Below are 12,426 nucleotides of genomic sequence, written 5' to 3' on the forward strand. Positions count from 1 at the left end.
AAGTAAATAGTACTTAAAAGGTACATATAAGATTGTATTCCGATGTGGTAAAACAAATTTCCTTGATAATTCTTATAGAAGGGATTTTCTTTCAATAGTGACGCAGCAGTACACAAACTTCGACCGTAACATCCGCCGTCTTGACATCCAGTGATGACAACAATCTTACTTGTAACTTTAAGATATTACAAAAAAATTTTAATGAATAAATGAATAATAATCGATTTTTGAAAGGTGATTGCATACTTTTTTGACAATAATATAATGCAATGAAGGTCTTTTTTTTTTTAATTTAAGTCAATAATGGTTGCATTTGAGAGAATGCAAGAAAAAAAAGTAAAATTTAATATATGAAATTTAATATACAAATTTAGAATTTAAAAAGAGCAACAAAGAGAGAGAGAGAGAGAGAGAGAGAGAGAGAGAGAGAGAGAGAGAGAGAGAGAGACTATAATACCATGGAAAAAACTTTCTTCGCTTCGTCGCTAGCCATATAAAAGTTAAAAGTTGTCACATCTGTTCTCATCCACTGGGAATCTGCTAAACAAACTTACGGTAATATCGCAAAACATACCAAGTGAAAAATGCAGCAACGGAGAAATGCACGATGAAATGTCCACGATAAAAAGCTTGGCGAGAAAAAGATTTTTGCTTCTTTCGAGAAGAACACGCGACAAGAATCGTAACGACGCCTGAGGTCGGTATAGCAGAGTAGGATTGGTATGAGTACTTGACAAATATCTTATTCTTCTTACTTGTTTCTTCTTTGTATGCATTCTGTAATTGAGAAAATTAGATTTATTAAAAGTTTAAGTTCTAAATATGCACAAATACACTATCATGATATTTTTAAACTTTTTCACAAAAATACACTATTTTTTTATTGTACAATAAATGTAATTGCATTTGCGTTATTATAAGTACAAATTAACATAATCTAATATTACTATAAAATAGATTAATGCATAAGTGATATACATATTTATGTGTTATATTTAATAATTATGCAAACTTTGTGCAAACAAATTATTAATATTTTTATTTATTTTATATATTAAAAAATAATATTATATAGAATTTGAAGTATAAATAATTTAAAAATCTGATAACTCATTAATGTTTACAATATAGTTTAATTTTCAATTTCCTATCTCATGCTTTTTCGTATCCTTTGCTATTCTTTATAAGGGCGTTGCTTATAGCTTATACTTGAGATCTCTTTACAGATTACGGATAATTTGAAGATAAAGGAAGCAGCTGATTTATTCGCCATATTACTGCTTTTCAAATCGCACGAACGAACAAATACGTTATTTCCTGCACGCTATGTACGCTTGTGGTTTTCGAAAATGAGCTTGGTCATAAATTTCTTTGCTTTGCGAAACGAAGCAGCAGTGCGATGCCATGTATAAACTACATCCAAGTTGGATTATTATAAATTTTTATGCTAGTTGTGTTATTAAAGTTTGTCACCATCCTCGTTTGAACGCAAAGCTTTTTTTCTTAATAAAGTTTTATAATTTTAAATAAGATTGCACAGAAGAATATTAATACATTAACATTTGTAATACTAAAAATTTTGAATATTTTATTATAATTTTTCTTACAATTCTATACTATATGTGTTATTCAACTTCTCTGATATAATATGAACAAGTATTGACGATTCTAATATTTTATAGTTTTTATATTTTACACTTTTTTGAATAATATTTATAAAAAATATGTAGATTAACTTTTATTCATCAACAGTTTGTTCAGAAAAAAATTGGTAAACGATGTTTAAGAGATAATTTTTTAGATTTTATGGAAATAAAAGTAGAATCTCTTTTACTACGTTTGTAAACGATTGAATCGTTTCTGTATTATACAGCTTTGACAAGCTTTATATATTCTTTTCTTACGATTTCGTTAGTTGGTACTCACATTTCACTCACTTTGTGAACGGTATTTTTTGTATAGGAGATGCAAAGTCTTATTTCTCGCGATTTTATAAACGATTATTAGAATTTCTCAGCTTGAATTTTTGTATATATTTCTGAGACACATTTGAATCAATTCTAGCTAACCGTTTTTATAGAAATTTTCATATATGCAAAACCGTGCTTTACAAAAGCAACGTATAATAAATATGCCCTGATGAATAATAGGGCAATTACATTGTTTTTTTTTTGTTATTTTTAAAATAATAAATGAAAAGATATATAAGAGAGCTTAAGATAGATCGTTCAAAGATTTTTTATTATTATTATGCAGAATTGTTTGTTCTATCGTGAATGCACGAGCGTCATCTAATACAAGCAACACATACGCGTAATACACGAAACGTGAACAGTCATAGACGACCGATAACCACAGAATAGAGTGGTCGCAGCTCTTCGTGTAATTGGTTCGCACGATGAAAACTACTTACGCATCTGCGAAGTGCCGCTGAGAGATTAGACGCAGACACGAGAAAGGCTTTTCTAATTCTAAAGTTCCATTTTGCGACGACGATTCGCTTACTAAGCAGCAGTCTACCACTCCATTAACCCACTGCTCTCACTCTTAAGCTATAATACATATTAATGCTGTAGATCGCTTTCCAGAATCCAGTTTTAAAGATGTAAAACGAATAATTTCCATTATTACATAAAAATGCCAGAGACCATAAATTAATTAATCAGAAATATTCATCACAAAATTGATATAAATTTGTCGCAACAATGTTTAATGTATATATTAAATTGTTGTATTATATTTTCTAAATTTCTCTTAAAAGTTAATTATAATTAATAAATTATAAAATTATAAAATTTAGTTTTTTAAGAAAATATTTTATGTTTATTGGGGTTTATCTTTTTACATTTCATGACTTTTCTAATATGGTCGACTTTTGATTTATGCAATGTATGATATCGGGTATAATCTTAAATGAGTTAAACATTGAGCTGTGTGTGTACATATGTATACATACATGTATAAGTACGTATTAATATTGAATATTTGTATTATGTTGCGTTTTTACAATTTTAACATTAACATTATAGTATTAGATTAATTTTTTTCTTTGATATAACAAATTGTTAAATTATTAGAGCATAATACTTTGAAAACTCATGCGACACTCATTTAAAAGGAACTGTTTTACGGCGGAATTAAAGCCATTTATCATTCCTACCATCATTTGCCGATTCAAATTGTCGAAGTCGATCGAGCCAAGTCCGTGAATGTAGCAATAAAATCGAGAATGCTGCTCGCAGTTCTCCGATATGATGAACTTCTAATTTATGCAAGTCGCATTAGTCGCCAAAAGACAGCACGAGTTATGATGGCGGGACTACTGACCCTAATCCGCTAAAACTACTGTTGAATAATGACTTGTCTCGTTATATGAATTATGTGCAATACATCCAAGTGTTATCGCGAATAAAGGGTTAAAGCTTGAGGAAATTGAAGATTATCATTCATAAGTTATTCACGTAATTTTCTCCGGAGAAATATGGAAAATAAAAAGTTTACATGAATTTACAAAAATTGTGATCGTGTTTTTTTTTTTAAATACGTAAAATGCGATTTGATAGGAATTTGATAGGATTGAAATTCACATGAGATTGAAAACGACGAAAATTGAAAAAAATTTGACAAATGTGTGATTGGCTTTCTATATGTGTATGTAAAAACTCGCCAATATTATTTACGGGTCACTTCGTAAGTTTTGGAAAGAACGAGACAATCTTTTTTTTTTGAAAACTTTTGATTAATATTTTGTAAGAATTACTTTTTCATAAAAATAGTGAAAATTTTATTCTCAATATAAAATAATGCCGTATTTATTTGCGACGTAACATCAATATTTGTGAAAATATAATACTGATAATACATACTAAATATACATTTTAGTACATATATCATATGTTTTTTTATTGATTTTTCTCGCTTATTTTTATTTCTCATTGTTTTTTCCATTTTTTGCTTACCTATGTTTTTTTATTTTAATGGCATGATTAAGCGTTATAATATTTTAACGGAATTTTTCTTATCTTTTATGTAATGTTATATATAACTTATATAAACTTATTTATGTATACATGAAACTTTATTTGAATACATAATTTTCTGAATTTTTGATCTAATAAGCTGCTTTCAGATAATGTATTAAGAACTTTATGAATTTTGGAGAAAGCTCCTTTAGTTTTATGACGTTGTGAAATATTTTATATTCCTTTAAGATGAAATATTACAGCAGCAGATTTTTCAGTTCTTGAAACGTTTAATTTAAAAAATTCTAATAGCATTTTATGATATCTATACCTTCTCGGAATGATTTTTTTTTAAATGTTTGAGCATAATTACTTCGATAAATTTGGCATAATTGCAAGAAATTTGATAAATGTATAGAGATAAGTTATCATTAAATAATTTCTTTTGTCTTAAATTTATTCTTTTAAGATATGAATAAGATGTGGGTATAACGAAAATCCTACTTGTTAAAACTCGTCGAAATCAATTTTGCAGATTCGACTACTGTAAATTTATCGACAATGAAACATCGTGGCACAATAGTATAGTTATATGTTACATGGTAACATAAATTTATAAAAGTGCTCTAGTTCAGTCCATATCGGAAGTTTAAGCGATACTTTTTTGAAACATGCAAAATGTTTACAAAATAAATTTTTTCGACAGTTTAAAAAGAAAAAAAGGGAGGAAGAGAGAGAAAGTGAGAGAAATATGACAAACTAGCATGTTTTGAGGGAAGGATGATATAAAAGAAAAAAACCCAAAATAATGGGACAAATTGAAATAAATTTAGATATTGAGAGAGAGAATTAGAATATTATTATTTTATTTAACTTGTACAATATATGTTTTTATGCATTATTATAAGATAATTTTATTATTATATACGTATTTTGCATTAATTTATAGCAACTGATTTATATTATTAATCTTATTACGTAATATTATTTTTATTGTAAAATTTTATTTCTTACATATGTATTTTTTAATTTTTTTTATTTAAATTTATTTTGAAGATACGAACGAGATTGCGATGATTGCGAATATTTACCAATATAATGGTTGTATATCATGATGTACGAAAGCTCGCTCTATATCAAAAGGTTATGTTTTACGATTAAAAAAAATTTTAATTCTGGATAACGATACCGATAAAAGTTTAAGTTGCTGCAGTAAATCCAGATTACAATAATCCGTAATTTAATTTAACCAGATAATTTCTTGCCAAGACTAGGCACGTACATAGTAAGCTTCTCATATTCAAAGTAACGTAATCCTCGATATAAATCTCAAATATGTTATTTCAACATTAAATTTTTCTAAATTATTTTTAATATGTGAATTTTTTAAATAAAGAAGTATTGAAAAAAATGCTTTAATATTCCGAGTAATATTGTGCCAAATTAAAAAAATTATATTTTTAAGAAATTAACAAAAAATTTTTTTTTAACAAAATGAGAGATATCTAATTACAAAGGGATATGTTTATTAATGTTGTGACTGTAGAGATTTTATGATCAATTAAAAATTTTTTTATAATTGTATTTTCCGAATAATTTCTTGTTTCTAAGAATTTATAATGAATAAAATTCCTATAACTAACATTAAAGATCATATATTTACGAATTTTGTGCCGTATTGCTTTTACGTGCGACTGACAGATTTAAAGCAACTTGAAAATTTGATGGTTTCGTGGAGGTCTCACTAAAAACGCTAGAGGCCATTCGGAAGTTTCGTGCATTTATTTGCGAGTTTCTCGAACATTCGCGGAAGTTCCAATTTATAAGCAGAAAATATAGTGCGACCAGGATACGGTAGTATCCGATGGATTTATCGGAGACATAAACTTCCGAATCGAATCAACCCGAATGAATTGATTGGACTAAACGTTAGGGCCACCTAAAATAAAATCGCTGACAGCATGATGCAGTTTTAAATCTTAGATCGCCTGCGCGCGAGCAGGGCGTTAAACGAAATTTCGTTAAACGAAATGCACGACTTTTCTTGAAAATTGCTGTCCACCGAATGTGATTATGTGGTGAGCTTTAAAATATAGTTGATATTTTTCATGAAAAATTTTACGTAGCTGCAAGATGATTCTTCTATAGGAACGGCTATCTTTTGTTCCCATACGAACGGAAAGAATATGCACTTTATGTTGAGTCATACTCACGTGATGGATGTCGCGAACTACGAGCATAATTCTCGAGTTTTGAAAGTTGCAAGTGTGACTAAGAAAAATATAAGATCTTTCCGAAGAGAAGCATAGTGAAAATTGTCGAATAGTATTAGTTACGTTATAAAAGAAAAACATTAAATGTTGTTTTTTTAGGGTATCGTTAAAGCTGACAAAGCATATGTATATATTATCTTATTGAGCAGATATTATGTTATGCAAACTAGCGGTATAGTGAGAAGTTTGCGAGTTTCTAAACGACGAAGATATCTGCGAGATAGCAAGCTTTCTCGCGCCTTTGCTTCTCAAAGGACGATACAAAGACGATTTATGCAGTTCTAAATATGCTTGTAATAAAAGCTGCTCATCTTTAATGACTTTAGAAATGTAATTGATAACGATACACTGGCTACATTTCATCGCGCAGTGAAGATTATCATCGAGACTATCGAACGAAGATTAAAAGTCAATATCTCGCAGATGGTAGAAAGACATTCGAGCAGCTTCCCTTTAATAGTGCAGATCACGGTTTGTTGAATTCTCGCTTGGAAGCTTTGCTCGATTCGCTCTTTCTGCGCATATAATTTCGCTAGCTCCTCCTCGATTCTATCCTAAACCCTTTCCGCTAGTGCATCGTCGACAGATGCGAAGCATACTAGGCCACCTTTTGCCACGCAATTACCTTGGAAATGCGACATTCAAAGAGCTAGGTTTCCTTCCTGTCTACAGTCGACGGAATCTCTTCAGAACGGTTAACTTCCCTTCAAAACGTGAAACCTGAATTGAATCGATACAAGACTGGTTAATTAATTGTCTACGTTGGAGTGTGGCAATTACGCAACATTAGATGTCAATACAACGTCATAGTTCTATAATAACATTTTTATGGTTGATCATTTTTATATTGCAATGATATCTTATTTTTCAACATGGTTCGGTATCGTATGACGAGTGTCAGATACAGTTGTAAGGTTCTGCAGTCCCTCAAGGTTTCCTCTATCGAGGGATAGATCCTACGTTATAGACACTTTTATATATACTCTATCATGGCAAGAATGTTAAGCGAAAACTTTATACAAGAAAATGTAGTGAAGAATAAAAATTTTTCATAAGATATAATATAATATATTCTGTCAAGATAGAAAATGTTGAACACTGTTTTGCAATTCAACTCACAGATTTTACGCTTGTCTCTTAGCATATCTATATATTTTATATGATTTGCGTATTTTATTAAATTATTTAATCGAATTAATTAATTGTAAATTCATGGAAGAATGGAAGTATTGCCAATCGCTGTTGAGGCGTAAAGGAATAAGAGAACAATTCTGACGCGGTTGCTCGAGAATTGTGATTTGTTGCTATTGTATTACGATTGAAACAGACAGCTGCAATGTTGTTGTAACGAAACGAACGATTGTGTCGTTCGGAATCGGCCGATTACTATGTGACTCCTGACATGGACAAATTAAATTCGACCACGATAGCTTTCACATGGTAGAGAAACTGGTTGCACTATCGAGCACAAGATTGAGTGTGTCGTGAACGACAAATCGATGGCGCGTTTGCTTTGGCGCAGTTCGACTGAGTGCCAAAGCTTGTATCATGCGGATATAAATTTTTATGACGAAGCTACGCGTACAAAGTTGCGTGAGACAAAAATGCATCGACACATTGTGTGAATCTTCATTTCGCGCACGAATGGATTAAGACTTGTAACACAAATGACAACCATCGCTGTGTCACTGATTATATAAAAATTCATATATTTAATAAAATATCAATTCTGTATTTATTACTAAAGTTTCTTTTTTGATATAGTAATTCTTTTTAAAGGAGCCAAAATTTTATTTATATAATTGTCTTTATAAAGACTTTTTTTATTGGAAAAATACAAAGCTAAATCTATCGAAATCGTGGAACGGAATCCACTTGACACTTGACCTCTCAATAAGTTTATAAATCTATAATCCCGATTTCTCAGCACAATCCTTCTTAAAGCCGCCCTTCGTTGACTTATCGCATGCACACCTATCGATCGGTTTGCGAAAGAAAAATTCATAGCCACGAAAAATTAATAAGTGGTATATAAGGAAAAATAAAATGTAGAGTGAAATGTTACTTATTCATACGTATCGTAAGATTATTTCTTCGACTTTTTGACATATTTATCAAATAAAAAGCGTACCCTGAATGTTGCTTAAAAAACTTGGAAAGTTTGAATGATTTATCAAAGATTCGGGTGTAAGAGAAATCACTTGATGGAACGAACGCGGATGCATACATACATATTTACAATAATTTTACACTTCTCTTATCGTCTCTATCGCTACCATTCGAGATGTATTTCGACGATATATTTGCGAGACAGTATTTATATTTGGTATGTGATATACACACACACATACGCACACGCACGCGCGTGAATACATGTAATATATTGCGTAAACAAGATTCCCGCACTACTATTCGTATACCGATGTTGTGTACTGTTCCTCTTTGAAACGTAATTACGACAAATAAAAAAAAACGAAAAAAATATCAAACGTGATCATTCCTTATCATAATGAGTAATTTACATACATTTTTTCTAATAATAATTGACAAAAAATTTACTCTTTAATTGTAATATTCCATGATAATATATTAATTGAAATTAGTTTAGATTATTAGTTTGAAAATTTAACAGGAATTTATTTTAATGTATAATTAATTTTACACTAAATATCTCGAAACGGGGCAATAAGGCGCAATATTTGTTTTAGCAAATATCACGTACAGCGTATTGTCACAAACTTGCTGCGTTATCTTTTGCTATCATTGACCGAACAAGATACAGCATAAACACTGTAACATGTATCGTGTCACTTTTCAAAACCTGACAAGTACTATTATAAAAGATATACCAAACCTGTTATACCTTATGGTTATTATATTTATGTATTTTATGTGTATACATATGTGTGCATGTACGCGCGTGCGCGCGTATGTGTGTGTATGTAACAGAAGAGAGACAAGACCTTTGAGAATCGATATCATCTTTGATTACTCAAAGTTACGACATAATGTTGAAATTTCGTTGAAAGCATTTGTGCAAAGTACCTTTTATTAAGACTGAGGTTGTTTTGAATTTTTTTGCAGGTCAAGAATTGTTATATGTATTGGTAATTTTCTTTTTTTCTTATTAATACACTCGGGATTCCTTCTTTTTTCGTTATACTTTGAAAATCGATCACCAGCAGCTCGTTATTTTACGAACGATGTGGTTGTCTATTTGCAATTGTTGGCATTTCCGATAAAAATCGAGAAGAAAGGAAGTCTGATTTGCTCTCTTGGTTCTTCGTTAGCAAGTTTCGCGCAAATCACGAAACTTAAATTGGTGCATGGTCAAATTTAACAGATATTTTCTTTTAAAAATTCTAGTACGACTTCTCTGTAATATTTGTTATATTAATATATATTTTATTCATACATTTATTCCTCTGAAATTAGGTGTTTTATTCATCATTATATAGTGATGTTTATTTAAAGCATTTACTTAACTTAACATGGAAACTAAGATTTCTGTCTCAGAATAATCTTTGTTGTTTAATTACTTTGTTACATATGAATAAGGTCGATGACGTGATTTATGACGTGATAGATATACGTGTTCGTTAAACTTTACCGGTGATTTATGTCATAAAATATGAAATGTCTGTTGACTTAGGTTTTCTTTTTATAGAATTAACTTTTCACATGCAATGAATTTTAATATCGAAAGAAGAGAAACATCTCAAAACAGATTATTGTGAAAATGATGTGGCGTAAAAACAAAAAAGAATAGAATATATATATATATATATTTATATATTTTTTTTTAATTTAAATACATTTTTTATTGGAAAAAGATTCAAGCGGAACAATAAGTTGTTACAACATCAAAATTGGGTCAAAATGATTGCGTCAAACCGACTTTAAAATGATTATCCAAAATGACTTTTTGATCAGTCAATTCATTTAATGTTATTTTAACCTTATTGATTTTGCCTGGGGATTTAGTACAATGTACAGAAATCGAGATGGATTATATAAGGATAATCATTATGGATCTGTAAGCAATTTAAATATAAAAGATATTATAATATGCAACAAGGTATATTTACATTTAAGATGTTTACTGAGATTTACTGATGTATTCAGTGAAAGGATACAAATAGAGATGTGTACACAAAGATTCCATTTTTCTTGATATCATTTTTCTTCTATCCCTCAGATTTTAAACACACAAACGTTATCTGCACTATACAACGAGATGAGATTGTTTATCAAAATAATAATATTGACGTATTGAAATCGAGATTTTCTGTCATTCCGCTCAAATTTTAAAGCTTTTAATCTCAAGCTTGTTAGAAAAGTAAAGTCAAAGGTTAATTTCATTTTTATTTAAAGCAACCATATTCATGTGCGAGTTATATGTATTTTATTTGAACGAAACTCCTTTTTTTTATTTCCTTAATTCTTAGAAAATGCATAGACGTATCGCACGTTCGTATGCACTACGTGATCCGCGACGTATTGTCGTCGCGCCGGCTGGTGTTCCACCTGGTTGATTCGTCACCACCGTCGACAGGAGACATCTATATATTTTTTTCCCTTTTTTCTTCTTTTTCTGCAGAACAGATGAAGTCCATCAGCCTGAAAGTACAGGACGAATATTGCTATTTCACGAAAGATACTACGAAACGCCAATATTTTATCTTGCGTTTTCCTGAAGCTGCGCGGACTCACCTGTAAAATGCGCACGTGTTGCTGCTGTAAGAGCTAGCTCTCACAGGATTCATTTGTATCCTTAAGGGACCATGAGACATATAGCTTCTCAGAGAGAGAGAGAGAGAGAGAGAGAGAGAGAGAGAGAGAGAGAGAGAGAGAGAGAGAGAGAGAAATATACCTACTTCTCTGAAGTTAGAGTAATATGACTATCATACAAAATACTTCTGAATTAGCAACATGAGTTTTCTCAATATTTACAAAAAGTTCTAATAATCCTCAAAATGTATATTATAATATTATATCTGAGCAAAATTACTCTTTTTTGCAATATAACAGACATATCGTAATAACTAAATTGTTTGAATTGTTTATTTACATTGTACTTGAATTAACTTCGTATGTATTATCTTTTATGATTGCGTTTTACATCATGTATACTTGTAAAATGTTCCGTGATCTATGCGACAGCATATGACATGTAAGAAAGCACATGTTACTGCTATATATTTAAAAGGGTAAAAGGATGAACTTTTTTTACTTAAAGGAAGAAAAAGGTGTGAAGGTTTCCATTTCCCAGGAGAAAAAGGTACTATCTCATAGCAAAACGAAGGCAAAATGAAAAAGTCCGAGATAGTAGAAAGAAAAAGATGACCATACGTTCAATATACTCTTGAGATAATGAACTTTTATCGTGGTTCAGCAATGTATCTCTTACAATCATTCAATTACCTTCGACATTGTTTTTTTACGGCATTTATATAATTTCAACAGTTTGTTCGCGTATAATTGACGGATTAAAAGATGATTAATTGAATAGATTGAAAGATGATTAAATAGAAATTTAATCATAAAGAAAGAAATATATTAAATCTTTTCTTAAAGGAAAGAAAGGTGTAAGAATTTTTTGTTATTTGATATTATTTGTAGCTTACGAATGCAAGAGGATTACTTTAAAGTGAAATAACTGCAGTTTACCGTTAAACTTGCAAGCAATCTCTTAACGCGCTAAAAATAGATTTTCTCCATGATTAATTTATAAAACGGAAGAGGTGACAGGAACTCACTTGATTGTCCACGTAATAAGAGAAGTTTTGCAGATGTCCTAGAGAAAAAGAATGAGAACGACAGAACGGTGCCGATAAGGAAAATTAAAATCGTCGAAAGAACTTTGGTGGTTGTTGATTTAGTTTGTTTCGATCGATATGACACGAATAAAAAAGTTTAATAGCTGTGGGTGGAATAGGTGGGATCCAAAGAGAAATGACTTCGTATCGTATGTCAGAGCGTCAAGTTGTGTGAAAAAAATTCGACTATTTAAATTGACTCGTATTCAATGCCGCACTACCCTATCCGGGAAAGAAATAGACTGCTATTTGACCTTTTATTCGCAGGAAAAATCTAGTTGAAGTTTGAATTTTGTATGATTTTTCTATTTCGCACATTGCGAGTGAAGCACTCATAAATAAAATTTTTTTTTTTAGGTAAGAAAGGAAAAG

The 12,426-nt window shown here is 30.3% G+C and overlaps 1 protein-coding gene across 4 annotated transcripts in view; it reads right to left on the reverse strand.

Annotated features, from left to right (window-relative positions):
* The window catches only part of LOC105833705, a 136,155-nt gene that overhangs the window by 110,233 nt on the left and 13,496 nt on the right, over nucleotides 1–12,426 (reverse strand). Inside the window, exon 2 of one of the 4 annotated variants that reach the window (XM_028189450.2) lies at nucleotides 756–777. The exons of 2 other annotated variants lie outside the window; for them this stretch is intronic. The gene's annotated coding sequence lies outside the window, so the exon portion shown is untranslated. One more of the 4 variants, XM_028189452.2, reaches the window with a different exon arrangement.

Source organism: Monomorium pharaonis, chromosome 4 (assembly GCF_013373865.1).
Source record: "Monomorium pharaonis isolate MP-MQ-018 chromosome 4, ASM1337386v2, whole genome shotgun sequence".
Lineage (NCBI taxonomy): Eukaryota > Metazoa > Arthropoda > Insecta > Hymenoptera > Formicidae > Monomorium > Monomorium pharaonis.